The 16046-nt window shown below is 48.8% G+C and overlaps 1 non-coding gene across 1 annotated transcript; it reads left to right on the forward strand.

The window, feature by feature from the left end:
• Positions 1-12050: 12050 nt before the first annotated feature.
• LOC115065124 lies at positions 12051-12179 on the forward strand. Its single transcript, XR_003844927.1, has one exon. It is a non-coding gene; the product is annotated as a small nucleolar RNA SNORA17 (small nucleolar RNA).
• The last annotated feature ends 3867 nt before the right edge of the window (positions 12180-16046 follow it).

Raw genomic sequence — 16046 nt, forward strand, 5'->3', positions numbered from 1 at the left:
AAAGCATATTTTAAAGTTGCATTTGCTCTTTCCACAATGCCTTTGCCCTGGGGATTGTAGGGCAAGCCATGAACCAAATGTATTCCCAAAGCTTGACAAAAGTGTAAAAATTTTTGCGATGTATAGGCAGGTCCATTATCTGTTTTAATTTGTCTCAGCATACCCCACGCAGCAAAGGCATGAAATGAGCAATAAAGTGTTGTGCCTTTTCCCCTGCATGAGCAGTGGCAAAAATGACACCTGAGCAGGTATCCACTNATACATGGACATACTTTAAAGATCCAAATTCAGAAATATGGGTAACATCCATCTACCAGATTGCTAATGGTTTAAGTCCTCTGGGATTTACCCCTATGCTCTTTTGAGGCAACAGGGAAACACAATGGGCACATTTCAATACCACTTCGCGAGCTTGTTCTCGTGTGATGTTAAATTTTCTTCTCAGGGTTTCTGCATTAACATGAAAATTTGTGTGGAACTCCTGGGCAAGCTGAAAAGGGGAGGAGGACAAAAAGGCGAACACTGTATGCATGTGCGTATCTGCATTAGCATTGCCTTCTGTCAATGGCCCAGGGAGTCCAATATGGGCTCTAATATGAATAATATAAAAAGATTTTTTTTCTACCCCAAATACATTTTTGTAAGGATGACAAAAGGTAAAAACAGTGGATGTTACCTTAATTAACCCTACATTTTCCAATTGTTGAACTGCTTGGACCANATACTGGCTATCCGAAATCAAATTAAAGGCCTCTTCAATTTCTAGGAACACTTGTAGGACAGCATGTAATTCTATCGCTTGTGCAGATTGAGAAGGGAACAGATGAACTCATGGGGCATCTCCTTCCACATAAACCACTCCTACCCCTTTTTCTATCTCAGCAGTATACTTTCCACTCTTGTCTGTCAGGCAAAATTTTCACATACCCCTCTTCTAGAAGCCAGGGTGCCTCTTTAATTATTGTTTCCAAGAATTTGTCTAGAGTTTCATTCTTTAATTTAATTCCGCTTCATTTGAGAAGCCGCGCTAATGCGGGTTTTTACTTTCACTTTTTTTAAAAAATATTTATTTATTTATTATATGTAAGTACACTGTAGCTGACTTCAGACACCCCAGAAGAGGGCATCAGATCTTGTTATGGATGGTTGTGAGCCACCATGTGGTTGCTGGGATTTGAACTCGGGACCTTTGGAAGAGCAGTCGGTGCTTTTACCCGCTGAGCCATCTCACCAGTCCTTACTTTCACTTTTGAAGTGGCGGATCCCATGGCTTTGTATCTGAGGTTTTCCATCCCTTTTGGAGGCTAGACTTCCCTAACTCCATCCCTACACAGAGAGCCTAACTTCGTCCCAACACCAGGAGCCTAACTTCGTTCCTCTACTGGGGAGCCTAACTTCGTCCCTCTACCAAGGAGCCTCTTCTTAGCGCTAGATTAATTCTTACTTACCACGGAACTCCCCTGTAGCATCTTTTTCTCATTCCAGCTCTTGCAAGCATTCCAAAGTTTCTGCCTTTTCTTTTTCTAACTTCTTCCTCTTCTTTCTCCTTAGCCAACTGAACAGCTTCTAATTCAGTTTGTCTTTACTTTTCTTTGGCTTCCTGCTCCTTCTGCCTGGCTTCTGCTTTTTCTTTCTTTTCTGTTTCTTTCTTGGCTTTTTCTTCTTTTCTTCCCCGTATGGGCCACCAGATGCCCTGTTCAGATTTCCCGTAAGGGTCACCAGATGCCGCAAACCCTGAACTCCTACCAGCAGAGACGGGAAAAAACAACACAAACGCCAAGGAAGTTTTCTCCAACTTCTTTCTCAAACAACTTTTGCAAACAGCATTCTCAAAACAGCCTTCTCCCCCCCCTCCCCGTGCACATCCTGTTTTTTGTTTTTCATCAATCCTCTGACCTAATCCCTACCCACTCTCCTGGATCCAATCAGAGTTCAGCCAGGGCACATGGTGATAGGCCAGTGGCTCATCAGGCGGACAGCACAGGATCGTCCAAGTGCGCAGGCTCAGGTTCTTGGTAAACAGGTATCATGGGGTTTGGTCACACCTGCTTCCCACACCCATAGATGTGTTTTTGAATGCTTGGCCCATAGGAAGTGGCACTATTAGCAGGTGTGGCCTTGTGGGAGGAAATGTGTCAGTGTGGGGGCGGGCTTTGGGGGGTCTCCTATGTTCAATCGCTTCCTGCTGCCTGCAGATCCAGATGTAGAAGTCTAGCTCCTTCTCCAGCACCACGTCTGCCTGTATGCCACTGTGTTTCCCACCATGAGGATAATGAACTAAACCTCTAAACTGTAAGCCAGCCCCAATTAAATGGTTTCCTTTATAAGAGTTGCCATAGTTGTGGTGACTCTTCACAGCAACAGAAACTCTAACACAGAAGTATTGCTAAAAATGTCTTTTGTTGCATATAGTTTTAAAAGCATGAAACCTTGGGCTGGAGAGATGGCTCAGCACTTAAGACCACTGACTGTTCTTCCAGAGGTCCTGAGTTCAATTCCCAGCAACCACACGGTGGCTCACAACCATCTATAATGAGATCTGATGCCCTCTTCTGGTGTGTCTGAAGACAGCTACAGTGTACTCATATACACAAAATAAATAAAATCTTTATAAAAAAAAAAAAAAAAAAAGCACGCCACCTCCTTTGCCTGGGGACATGACCACCTCACTACCAGTCCTTCCCAGCTCCCTCTTGCTCTTCCTGGCTTAGCTCCGGGATCAGTGCCGTCAGCACTGACCCAGCTTCTCTTTCCTACCCACCTTTGCTCCTGGAGGGGTCATGTTACCAGTTCACTCCTGAGACCCTTGAATCCTTAGGTAAAATATACACACATTCACTGTTCCGTTATCTTTAGTACTTGCCCCTAGGCACAACTGCTGGATACAGATACCTCCTGCCACCAAATTTGTACCCTTATCAGCTTATTATCTCTGTCTCCCCCCTGCCCTAAACTGAGTGGCTTGGATCAGCTAGACCCCCCTTCACACACACTTCACATCCTTGGCCACCACCCGTAGCAGAGGCTGCAGGCCCTAGCTGCCCCAAGACCGTACATGACTGTTGCTTTCTTCTTGTTCTAAAGTGTGGCAGAAAAGTCCCCACTCTCTTTCCCTGCATCTCCTTTTCCTCTTGGGAGCTGGAAGTCCCACTTGAACCATTTGTCTAGCAATTACACACACACACACACACACACACACACACACACACACACACCAGCCTTCTTTATTGACAAGTCAAGAACCAATTGGGAAAGGAGACCTTAGTGACAGAACCTCCCCTTACTGTCTACAACCAGCATCCCCCAGGAATGTGTGAAATGGGTTCCAGAAAGGGACCCAGGACTCCCCGTTGACACATCCCTGTGGTTTGTATATCAAAGCCCATGCTGGCCTCCAGGTTCCCTCAGTCCCTAGTCACAAGCACCCATTCTGTATCTCCTCCACCCTAACCGTCCAGGCCCCTCCCCCCCACAGCTACTCTTCCTCTTTATAACCATCCACCTCCACCTCCCCCACTCCACCCCTGCTTCCCTAAGGCTGGCCATGTCTGCTTCCTTTTCTCTCTGCTCTGGACTCTCCCAGATGCCTCTGGATTTTTCTCTCTCTCTTATCCACAATAAAACAAAAACAAACAAAAACAAACAAACAAAAATACCCTACCCTCTCTCTAACCACAAAGCAGTCACTTTGGTGGGTGGTTCCTTTACTGCACCCTCAGTTGCAAGCACCAACTGGCAGATTAAAAAAAGAAAATAAGTTTGCTAGGCAACACAATTGGCATCACCAAAAGGCACATCCTGGCAAGGATGAGCACTGACAAAAGCTACATCCCGAGTTCCCTGCCCACCTTGTAGGCAGCTCCGCTGAAGGGTAACACTGATAACCTTGGAAGGGGGTGCATGCATCTTGTAAGTTGTAAGTGTCCCACGCCTTGCCTCATTAGCTTCCTAAGTCTTAGCAGCCTTCCTTCATTGGGGAGAAATGAAGAAACTAACTAAAGAATGCAATAAACACCATTCAGGCAGGGCAGAAGTAGTCCCTAGCAAGATCTGGGGCTTTGTTGGGTAATCAATAATTGGATGGCCCTAAGTGAAGATTTCACCAACCAGGAAGACCAACCCCACCCCCCACCCCCCGCCAGCAGCCCGAAAAAAACTCAAAACTCTCATGTGCAACTTCCTTGTTATCCTTCTGATGTAGGAGACCCTGCTGCTCTCTGTAGCCACCTTGGCGGGAAGGAAAGCAGAGCCATCTGCCTGGATTGGATTTTTTTTTAAGAGTGTGTGTGTGTGCATGTGTGTGTGTGTGTGTGTGTGTGTGTGTGTTGCCTGAGTGTGAGCAAGCAAGTCCCTTTGGGGGCCAGAAGAGGGCATCAGATCCCTAGAAACTGGAGTGACAAGCAGTTGCAAGCCACCTGACATGGGCACTGGGAACTGAGCCCACATCCTCTGAATGTGCTGCAAGCACTCTTAACCACTGAGCTGCCCCTTGAGCCCCTGGAAACTTTTCTGGCATGCTGGATCTGAAACCATGCCAGGGCAGGCACTATCTGCCCTCTGCTCTGTGCTGGGATGTGCCCATGAGAGCATCCCAACCACACCAGGGCAGGCACCATTCTGCCATCTGCTCTGTGTTGGAATGGGTAGAGATGGTTTCTAACCTGTGTTTCAATTTGCCTGACTGTCAATAGCAAAGGTGTTCATATACATTTTGGTCCCTCCAATTTTTATTTCATTTGCTTTATAGTGATTCAAGAAATGAAACCACAGATTTAAATACTTGCATACGCACTGCAAACTATGTTTGCCTCGTGATCATATATATGAAGTGATTCACGCCCCACACCATGTCCTGCTGCCTACCCAGCTCCCTGCTCAGTGTTGGCTGTGATCTTGGTCTCTGTGGTCTCTTCCCTAACAGCCTAAGGCCACAGACCTGATAGTGATCCTCCACACATGATGGATTAATGACAGGGAGCAAGTTCTTCCCCAGATCCACCCCCAGCCCACCCCAAGGTTACAAGGTCCAATTCAAAGAAGTAAAATAGATGCTTAACAATGGCTTCAACTACTTCCCCCAGTCCTAGGCTCACCATCAGAGTGTGTTTGTCGAGTGGTATGGTCTCCCAGGCACTGACCTCATTTGTGAGTGAGAGCCCCACTCTACAGTCTTCCAGTAGATCAACTCTTCCACCAGAGGACACACACAGAAAGTGAGTAATTCTATATACCTCATCATGAAGCTAGAGGCTGTCCCAGGAGGTGAGACTCAGCCAAGAGCTCGAGGAAGCAAAGGAGTGTTCCCAGGATCTGCAGAGCCCAGTCAGACCTTCTGAGCACATTGTGAGAGCTGAGAGCAACCAAGCGGCATTGACATGGAACCCCAGCCCAGCCCAGTCAGTAGCCAAGGAGCTGGGCTGGATACCCAAACCCAGCGGAGACTCACCGGGTTTTATATCCACACCAGCAACAGCACAAACAGTCACATCAAACTGAATACCATAAAGCCCAAGAAGTAGAGGTCTCAGAGGTAGAGAGCCCAGAGCACCCCATTGGAAGGCTGGCTGCCGGCTTTGAAGTGAATGGACAGAGTCTAATTTGTTTTTCACAGCTCTGAAGCAAGGAGGGAAGATCCATTGCTTCATGCCAGTGCTGCCCCTCCTACTTCTCAAGCTGAAGATGGGGGGCGGCGAATGGATGACACCTGCTGTTGTTTTCCTTTTCCAGATGAGTTCTAGGGGCTGATCCACTGGCCAGGATGTCAACGGTGGACAGAAGCTACAGAAGCTGTCTCACACACACACACACACACACACACACACACACACACACACACACGCACACATACACACAAAACCTTATTTCTGAAGATCTTAGGCAGCACCCCTCTCTACACCTCTTCTGGATAAAGAAATAGTGTGTGTCCCCCCCGAACCCCACCTCACCCCACCCACCTTGACTCTTCATCAGTACAGACCCATCACTCAGGATCTCAACTGCACATCACCATGGCCTAATGAAAACAGGCTGCTTTTTTATTTTCTTTGTTGTTGTTGTTTTTGTTGTTGTTAGATCCAAAAGAAACTGGGGACAAATGGCTAAATGGGGCGACTATCAGCATACCAAAGCACATGCTGGCCTCCAGGCTCCCTTGATAGCTGGAACTCCTCTCTGCTCTTCTCAGGCCACCCCTACCTCTCCAGCCCATGGACTGCACTTCCCCCAGCTTCTCATTCCCGTGTAACCCTGCCATTGCACCAGGCCATGCAGACATGGGCTCTCTTAAACCCCATTCTCTCGCTTCTCTCCCCCTCCCTCCTGCTCCCTCCCCCTCTCTCCCCCTTTCCCTTCCCCTCCCTTCCCCTCCCTCGCTCTTGCTCTCTCACATCTAGATCCACAAGCACAAGGCAGAGAGAACTAATTGGGAATTTGGGTGGGTTCAAAACACCCCTTCTCCAACTAGGCCATACTTCCTAGTCCCTCCCCAGACAGTGCTGCCAAACGGGACTAAGTATTCAAATCCAGGAGCCTGTGCGCCCCCCCCCCCCACTCTCCTTTAAGCTACCATGAAGGCTGATGACATTTAGTTTGTCACTTTTTCTAATGCTCTGATCTATGGTGATGTGATTCCTGGAAGCTTACTTGAGGTTTTAAAAACTTCAGTGGGGGAAACTGACGAGGAGAAGCAAGGAACAAACTGAGAGACTAAAATGAAACTAAGCTTAGTGGCAGGATAAAGCAGGCTCACTCAGAGAGAAGGGAGCCATTGTTTTCCTGGTGAGCTTCCAGAGCTAGAAGTAAAGTGGAATTCAGTTCATGATTAAGACCAGCCAGGTATTTAGAAGAAGGTCAGTGCCTCCTAGTTCAAAGGCCTAAGTCGAATTCTCAGCTTTTCAAAAAGAAGTTCTCTGAAACATCAGGATCTCACTCCCACCACCTGCTAAGAAGCACGCACATTAACCTCTTGTCATGGCCTCCAGGATCTGCAGATATCGACAGACTATCAAAGCAAGGTTTGGTGACATCAGCCTGCCTCCATCAGGACCCACAGCTCATACCTGGTGGTCTTTGGTGGACTCTGAGAGTTTAGAGGGCAGCAGCAGAGTCGCTAAGACAGGACACAGTCCTTGGTGTCACACTGTTCTTCTGCCTCTGTACCTCCATCCCTCCATGCTCCTGCTAATCATACAAGCCAAGGCTGGTTTCGATGAAGTGACCTTTCTTGACTTCTAATTGTTCTGATAGATTTCTAATTGTTCTAATAGTAAGACCCCTCAACTCCACAGGCAGTTCAAGGCTTTGTAGGATCTGCCCACCTTTTGCTCTGGCCCCAACATGGATGTTCTCGAACCTTCACCTGTTCTATTTCACCTGTTCTACACTGTGAGATGCTGAAACCCCCGCCAGGCCCGACATTGGTTTATCTCTCTGCAGACACACTCCCTGTTCACGGACGTGCCCTTCCACTCTCCTCCATTCGGTGTCTCTTTTGATATCTCTCCTACCCTCTAAGACCTGGCCCAAAGATCCCCCTAAGGTAAACCTTCCCCATTTCTCCAGAGGTTATACCTTCCCCAGAGCACTCAGGGTCATAATCAGAACAGCAATGTCATCACTGAATCTGTCCGGACCTTCTCTGACTCTGGAATTGAAGCACAGAGAAGCCTTCAACCCACAAGACCTGGAGTTTCCTGAGTTTAGGTCTATCTTCTTAGCTTTGACAGAGGGCTTCTTGAAGGGCAAACATTTGTCCACAAACTCCTCTGCCTTCGGTCTCAGAAGACCCGTCCTGTCCTTCCAGGAGCTCTGCAACTGTCTGTAGAACTCGCCTGCAGGAGAGAGGGCAATGGAGGGGGGCCTCAGGGGAAGGGACCCTCTGAGGGCCAGCAGACATTGAGTTCACTCACTGAAAGAGCTGGGCATGGGCGTGCAGAGCCTTTTAATCCCATTATCCCTACAGAACTATCCTGGCTGGTGGCCAAGGGTGCCAGAGCCAGGAGGTCGTCTCCAGGTAGATAAGCTTCTGAAACGCTCTGTGCTTATCGGCTTGGCTTGCTGCACCTGTTTATTTAACCAAAGCACTCTGACCGCAGTGTCCATGAAGGCTTGTTGACATATTTGAAATTCTGCATTCATGACACTCCAGCCCCCCAGCCTTCCATCTGCCGACTGTGCCTCGCATTAATGAAAATGGCAGAGGCGGCAAATCCATTTAATCTTCTGGGGGCAAAGGTGGGGCTTCTTTTTCAGAGGGATTCTGTTTCATCTTGCAGAGCATGGTGCTTGCCCTTTGGAGTTTTACGCGGGCATCTGCTGAGCAATACTCTGTGTCCAGCACCTGCTATTAGATAGAGCTTTGTTCCTGAGCACACTTGAGGACCAAAGAGGCGGCGCAGGCATGTGAAACCGTGCAGAGTGTTTGTGTATGTCTCTGGGACGTGCAGGGGTATGACTGTATGAGCCCTGTGTGATGACTCTTTACATTGTGTTGTGCTGGAGACACCAGGGAAGCCGAACTGCTCGGAATCAATCGCTTACAATTTCAGAGAGATCTTGGAGAGACTGATTCAGTGTTTACTGTGAATTTCTTCTGATGGTTAATTACTAGGACTCTGTAATTTCCCTCCTGGATAATTTGGCAGGCTGGGAATAATTAATTTTCAGTCTTACTACTTCCTGGTGGAAGGGCTCTGAATTCTTCTGCAGTGAGCAGTTTGTCTCATTCTGGAGGCACTTGGGGGCCATGAAAGGCAGAATTCCAGTAGCACAATGCCACAGAGGAGGTCTCCATGGATTGTATTGGAGTGGAGCTTTCTAGAACAGTACAGCACAGGGCCTCATGGGAAGGGCTTAGTGACTGAGCCTGGCCTCTGGGCACTGACTGACTATGTGTTCTTGAAGAATCAGTTACCCACCTGTCACTCTGACCTTCTTCTTGGGACATGCTTCTTCATTTGTGAACCGACAGACTTTAATTCTAGCACATCTTGGACACCCTGCCGCCCAGGCTCCAGAGTCTACTGCTTTGGGTGTGAATCATGAAGCTGGAATGGATCTTAGCTCAACTCTGAGCTGAGCTTCCACATTTCTCAGGAGCAAATGACTTGCCCAGAGCACATCAAGGCAGAGCAGACAAAACATGTGTCTAGGGGTAGAACCAGACCCATCCTGTCCCCCGAGTAAGTCATCCCAGGAGTCTGTCCATTTCCCCTGGGCTTCCAGCAGAACACCCTCTCCGGACCTCATTCCTCCCTGAAGCTCCTACCCAACCTCCCAACCCCATGACTCCATCCCTCAGAGCATCAGGAATGCACAGACACCCAAGGATACTTCTCTGCATCAGGCACAGCCCACAGCACCCAGCAACTAATAGTCAGGCTCCATCCCAGACTTGTCACCCTCATTTTCAAAGGACTAATTTGTGTATGAAGCCAGAGAGCCTCATTCTAAGGGTCATGTGGTCTGTCCTATAACTGCTCTATTCAGTGATGTGTCTCCCAGTCAGACTGTGAGCTCTTTAAGGGTAGGACCCATGGTTCATTCCTGGTTTGGGACAAAAGAGCTGCCCAGTCAGCACAGGGTGATGAGTGACCCGAGTCTGTACTTCTTGGAGACAATGAAATTGACAGCAACCCAAGAATTGGTGAATATAAAACCATTATGGATTTGAGAAATCTCTCTCCTCCCACCAGCAAAAACACCAGTCTAGACGGACAGGAAGGATGTGCCATGACAAGTAATCTGGGGCTGGAGATAGAAAGGTACAGAAAGGACAGAAACGGCTGTTGAGGAACCGCAAGATATGGTTAAATTGGGATGTCTGGGGGGAGGTCTGTGAGCCCATCTCCCCTCCTCCCAGATCAGTTCTTTAGCTCAAACATGAGCTGCTGGCTAGGAACCTTGAGGCTCAGGGAACGAGCACTGTGTTTAACAACAAATCTAAGCACAGGGTCTGAAACCCAGCTCCTTATGCACTTGCTGTGCGATCTTGGTTAAGTCTCAACCGTCTCAGGCATTGGCTTCCTTATGTCTAAAATGAGGATCCTAGAAGTATCTTCTTCAGAGGGTTCCTGTGAACATTAGCTGGTGTAGTCCTGGCATAGTGCCTGCTCTGATGGAGGCTACAATGTGCCATCATCTTGAGTGAAAGAGTTCACCTGATTGCCAGCTTGCATGAGACTGTCCAGCTTGAGTCTGGAACCAAGCTCTGTCTACAAGCTCTGAACATAAACTCATGTACCAGTCCTCAGCTTTCCCTCCCAGGGGTCCTCCATGTCCACTAAAAACCTCTTGCCTCTCAAGGCTTTCAGTTTATATTTCCCAGCCCAGAGATTCCCCTCGTCCTCAGGAAAGCCACACGGCTTTGCTCAGGCTATAAGATCCAGTGGATAGGTCCAGGTTGCCATCCAAACACCATTATCTGTAAACAGCAGATGTGCGGAGCATGCCTCCATGACTGGAATACATACAGCCCATTAACACCAGCCTTGGGGAGGGACAGGGGCAGAAGACATCCCCCTCTTTGTTGTTTTAGACACATCCAGGCTTCTACAGCAGGGCCACCCACCTAAGTCTGAGTGGGTGGTACACACTGAAGTCTGGTTGAGTGACACCTCTCAGGATTTCAGTGTTTAATCTAAACAGATGTATGCAGGCTTCCCGTCCCCAAACCCCACAGCAATCCATGTCCTGTTCCTTATGAATAATTTAAGGACCTCAGGAACAGCTGTGCTAGCAGCAGGCACAGGTAGTTCAAATTAGCCACAGATCTGCTCTTTTGAAACAGTCTCTTTCATTTAAAATATTCTAGGGGAAAAAAAAAAAAGAAGAACAGAGATTCCCCCTCAGAGCCACATAGGAGAGCAAAAGGCCAGGGTTGAGAATCTAGCAAGAAAAGTTCTAGAATGTTCATTCAGTATATCTCTTTCTCCAGACCTACAGACCTTGTCCCACGGTGAGCCTTCCTGATGGCCAGGCAGAGCGTGACCTATTTTACAAAGAGAATGATGGATGTCGGTGTGACTGGTACTCCTGAGATGGTCAAGCATAGGGGGCGTGCCTGCTGAGGTGGGGGGTGAGGAGAGCATCCCACCCCGGAGCCCCTGCACCCCTTCACTCCAGAGAAATCAGCAAAGGGGCCCAAACATCCCCAGCTCCCCAGCCACAGGCGCTCTCCCCTGTCCTTGCCCTGCCTAATGAGGCACTTCCCATACTTGACTTTGTGTCACCGTTGAGAAATAGTGGCCTGTTTATTCTTCATACCATTACTGCAAAATCATAGTCATTACACAAGGACTACAGAAAAATCGCACTCAAGTCAACGAACAGAGGAATGATTTTTAGTGCATTTCCCCCCATGAATATGTGATTATGGGCTATAAAAGGTCCATTTTTCTACTCATAGAATGACCACATTTTGTCCTTGGGAGAGGGGAAATTTGTGCTCATTTATGCAGATCAGGTAGCCTGAGATATTTGGGATAAACTACCTTTTTTTTTCTTTCCTTTCTTAATGATGTTCAGTTTGTTCTTGGGCAATTCCACACAGGCACAGGATGAAGATTAACCAGCCTCACCTTGCCTGCCATCCTCCTCCTACCCCATCTACCCCAGGTCTGCCCTACAAACTTCTGTCTCACATCGGTGTCTGGTTTGGTTTGTGACCCACTGGGTTTAAGCAGAACCATCTGTGTGACCATGCGCTTGGGTCTGTTCACTGGAGCCTGGTATGATCCTCCGTATACATGTGAGTGAAGAGAGTGACTCCCACCCCCAAATCTTTCTGAGCTAATAGTTCTTCAGCACTGAGGGGTATGGCCCCATAAGACTCCATAAGCTCCTCCCACTTCCATGATGGAATGTTCCCAGGGCCAATCTTGTGTGGGGCCAGGGAAGGTACCACCGTTGTGAATTCTTGATCACAGTGGTTCCTTCATGCTCAAAGGATGGCAATTCACAGCCTTCACCCTATCTTCTGTCTCTTACAAAGTTCCTGTCCCTTCTCAGTGTCTATTAGCCTTAGAACGGGTGATGTAAATATCTTTATAGCCTCTGCCCCTAGAGGTATACAGGTGTGGCTGCTGTGTCACATGTGTGTCAATAGGTGGCAGAGAGGAGAGGCTATGTCTACACTCAGTGTCCTGACCTGTGAACATCTGAATGATCAGTAGCTTAACAGTCCCTGAAAGAAATGGACCCTCTAGGCAAGCCCACAAGGGTTTCCAGGATGCAGAGCAAGCCGAGGGCTAGAAGAACCTCACCTGTAATCATGGGCCCTGGATGGGAGTAAGCCCCAGACATGACCCTCAAAAGGGACCACTTGGGCAGGCCTAGCAAGGAGTGAGCCCAAGACAACCGCCAAAGCAGTGTCATAGTGCCCTGACAGGGAGCTAGCCTGAGAAGACCACCAATCTAAGCCACACAGGCCTGAGAGGGCAGACCCTGCCCATGATGATCCCTGTCCAGCACCATAATGCATGAGCTGGGCATAGCACTCCTGAGAGGACCCAGACACTCAGAGACCCCAGGCACCACTAAGAGGAGTAGGAAAGTCATGGAGAGGGGCTGGCGAGATGGCTGAGAGGGTAAGAGCACTGACTACTTTTCTGAAGCAGTTCAGTTCCGAGTTCAAATCCCAGCAACCACATGATGGCTCACAACCACCCATAATGGGATCTGATGCCTTCTTCTGGTGGTCTGAAGTCAGCTACAGTGTACTCATGTATAATAAAAATTAAATCTTTGGGCCGGAGCAAGCAGGGACTGAACGAGTAGAGTTGACCAGAGTGAGCAAGGTTGACTGGAGTGAGCAGAGGTCCTAAAAATTCAATTCCCAACAACTACATGAAGGCTCACAACCATCTTGTACAGCTACAGTGTACTCACATAAATAAATAAATAAATAAATAAATAAATCTTTTTTAAAAAAAAAGACATGGAGAAATGGAAGAGAATGAGAAACTGCAGGATATGGGGGTCATAATGAATAGAGGCAGTATTGGAGACTTGAAGGTAGTGAAGAACAGCCTGATGTGAGTACTCGGCGATGCCACCTGAAACCATGTGGGGTCCTGGCTATGCTGCCACAATGGGCCATGTCTGGGTTCATGACCCTGTAGTTTGTTACCACCAAAGGCCAGGTAAACATCCAAGGTCTGGGCTGCCTCCAGGGGACATGTCAATGTCTGAAGGATGTGCAGAACTGGTCCCACCCCTCACCTGGGCATCATGGGAGAACTGGCCCTGGGAACCTGAGAGCAAGAGAGCTGACCCCACCCCTAGCCAGCTGCAGTACTTGGGAGAGTGGGCCACACAGCTCGAGAGTTGTGGGTGAGCCTGCCCTGAACATACGAGCATGGGAGAGCTGGCCCTACCACTCATCTGTGAGGTGGTGTGGATGGGAACGAGATACCCTCCTCTCTACCTTGCCTCTCACTGCACGTGACAAGCAGGTGACATTGCCCTGGGGTCATAAGAGCAGAAGAGCTGGCCCTGCCCCTCACCAGCTACAGTACTCAGGAGAGTGAGTGGCCTTACAACTCAGCTGGGTAGCACAGTAGAGCTGGCCCTGAATGTGGGAGTTGCAGGTGAGCCAGCCCCAAGGGCATGAGCATGGGAGAGCTGGCCCTGCCTCTTGTCTGGTATACAGTAGCATCAGTGAGGGAAAGATCCCCTCCCCTGCCTTATGTCCTTGCCACAGGCACCAGTTGGGAAAGCTGGCTCCAACTGGGTAAAGAGCAGGAGAGCTGGTCCTGCCCCTCACCTGCTGCAGCATACTGGAGATGAAACCCTGCACAGTAGAGCTGACCCTGATAGCAGAGGGTGGGGGTGGGGGTGGGAGATGGAGAAATGGGGGTGGGGATACAAGTGAGCCAGCCCCAAGGGTGTGAGCATGGGAGAGCTGGCCCCACAACTTGACTGCTGTGAGGCATCATGGTGAGGGAGAGATACCCTTTCTCACCTCATCCCTTGCCCTGGGGTGATGAGAGAAGGGAGAGCTGGCCCTCCCCCTTACCTGCTGCAACACTTGGGAGACAGAGCCCTGCACCTTGCCTGGGCAGCACAGTAGTGCCAGCTCTGCAACTGCAGGGTTGCTGGTGAGCCAGGCCCGAGGTCATGATAGTATGAGAGCCTGCAGGCTGACCAGCTCAGATACCTCTCAGGCCTAGATCCAGGGCTTTGAATTGGCCCATCCCAACATCTACCACACTGATGAACTGCTGGAGCACATGAAGGGGCTGGTCTTACAGATTCAAACTATAAAGTCATGACACAGGACAACAACAGGATACTGTAGGCTTAGATTTTTTTTAAAACCTACTTTAATAAAGATTCTTTAAATGTTTCAACCTCCCTTCTAGCCCACCTACTAGAGGTAGGGAAAGGAAAAAGTTCATAGGAAACAGAGGTTGTGCACCCATTTAGAAGTAGATCTTTGGGGCGATTCCAATCATCATTGTCAGGATAGCAGCAGTCCAGTTCAACAGAGTCACCAAACACAAGTCGGCAGCAGCAGCTTGATCCAGAAGAAACCACAAGGCCCTGCCAAATTGGTGTGAGTCAGCAGAAGCGGCAAGAAGTAGCTGGACTGCCGCCAGAAAGTCTTTGGTACATTTATCTCTACAAAGTCACAACAATTGGAGATCAGTGAAGACCAGCAAAGCATTGCAAGGCAAACCAATGCAACAACATCATCTCACTGGCTGTGGGGTTATATTTAATTCTTTCTAGGTATCCCATGCCCTCTTAGGAATCCACTCCAGCAAAATAGCACATGCCCTTTCACAGGACAGTTTCCAGAAAAACATGAGTCTGTTCTTAGCAAAACATTCGCTTGGTGTCTGCTTCCGCAAAACAAACATCACATGACACAACTGAGTTTCCAAACTGACCAGAAATTTCCACCTCAGGAGAGGAGGCCCAGTGAGGTTGCATACTGATGGAGTAGCAGAAGCCAGAGGCCTCGGGATCAGGCCAACAAGTCATTATAACGAACCTTTGCAAGCAAAGAAGTGTGAACAAAAGGGTATACTGTGAGACACACTGTGACCCACTACAGCTTCCACAGCAAGATTTTTTTTCTCTCTGCTGATGGGGCTGTGGAGGTTGCAAGGGTGAAGGATGGGTACGAGGGGAGGGTGAGGTGAGTAGTTTTGGGGTGCATGATGTGAAACTCACAAAGAACCAATACAATGTTTAAAAAACATATCTTTATAGACAGCCCCTAAGCCATCCCTAGTTATCAGTACCTTGGGCAGTCACGGGTCTCTGCATTCACCACCATTCATGGCAAACAGGCTTCTACCACTTGCCTCCTTGCCGTGAGTAAGAGTGGGATGTCCTCCTTGACCCTCCCAAAATGAGGGGAGAGCTCACTCCACTGGATCTGTAGAATCACCTCCATGCCATGCATCTTGGGCTATGCAAGAAGGACAGATGGGGGGAGAGGAAGCGGCATCCAGTGCATCTCAGAGAGAAGCTTGCATCTTCCAGACCCAGGCTCCCTTCTCCGTGGAGCCTTCCTGATGACCCTGGCTTAGACACCATCTATCGTCACACAGGGAGAGAGCTATCAGTGTGGCGGAAGTGGTAGTGTTTATGCATCCTCTAGGGACGCAGGTGATATACATATCCCCCTTGCAACGAGGCATGGCCAGTGATTGAATTCTGTCTTATGGGGTCCAAGCAGAAATGGTGAGCACCAGCCCCCAACCATGCATTGGCTACTAGTCCCCGGCTCATCGCTGACCAGCCATGCATGTATGTCCAGCATGTCTGGACAAAGGCGAGGGTAGAGCACGGCTGTATGCCTCTGCTGGCAGCCAGGTTCATGCTAGCAACAGACATTCTCCCTATCCAGCCAGATGTGGAGCCACTCCTTCTTATCTCAAACTTGCTAGACGTGACTGCAGTGTCCTGGGTGGATCGTTACAGCTACAAACGAAAAATGAAGTGAACATTCGCCCCTCTCATCCTCTACCTATTACCAAACTAACATTTGGGTCTATCTTGATGAAAAATACTTCATTTATGAAAAACATCGGCTC

This window comes from Mus pahari, chromosome 12, assembly GCF_900095145.1.
Source record: "Mus pahari chromosome 12, PAHARI_EIJ_v1.1, whole genome shotgun sequence".
Taxonomy (NCBI): Eukaryota; Metazoa; Chordata; class Mammalia; order Rodentia; family Muridae; genus Mus; species Mus pahari.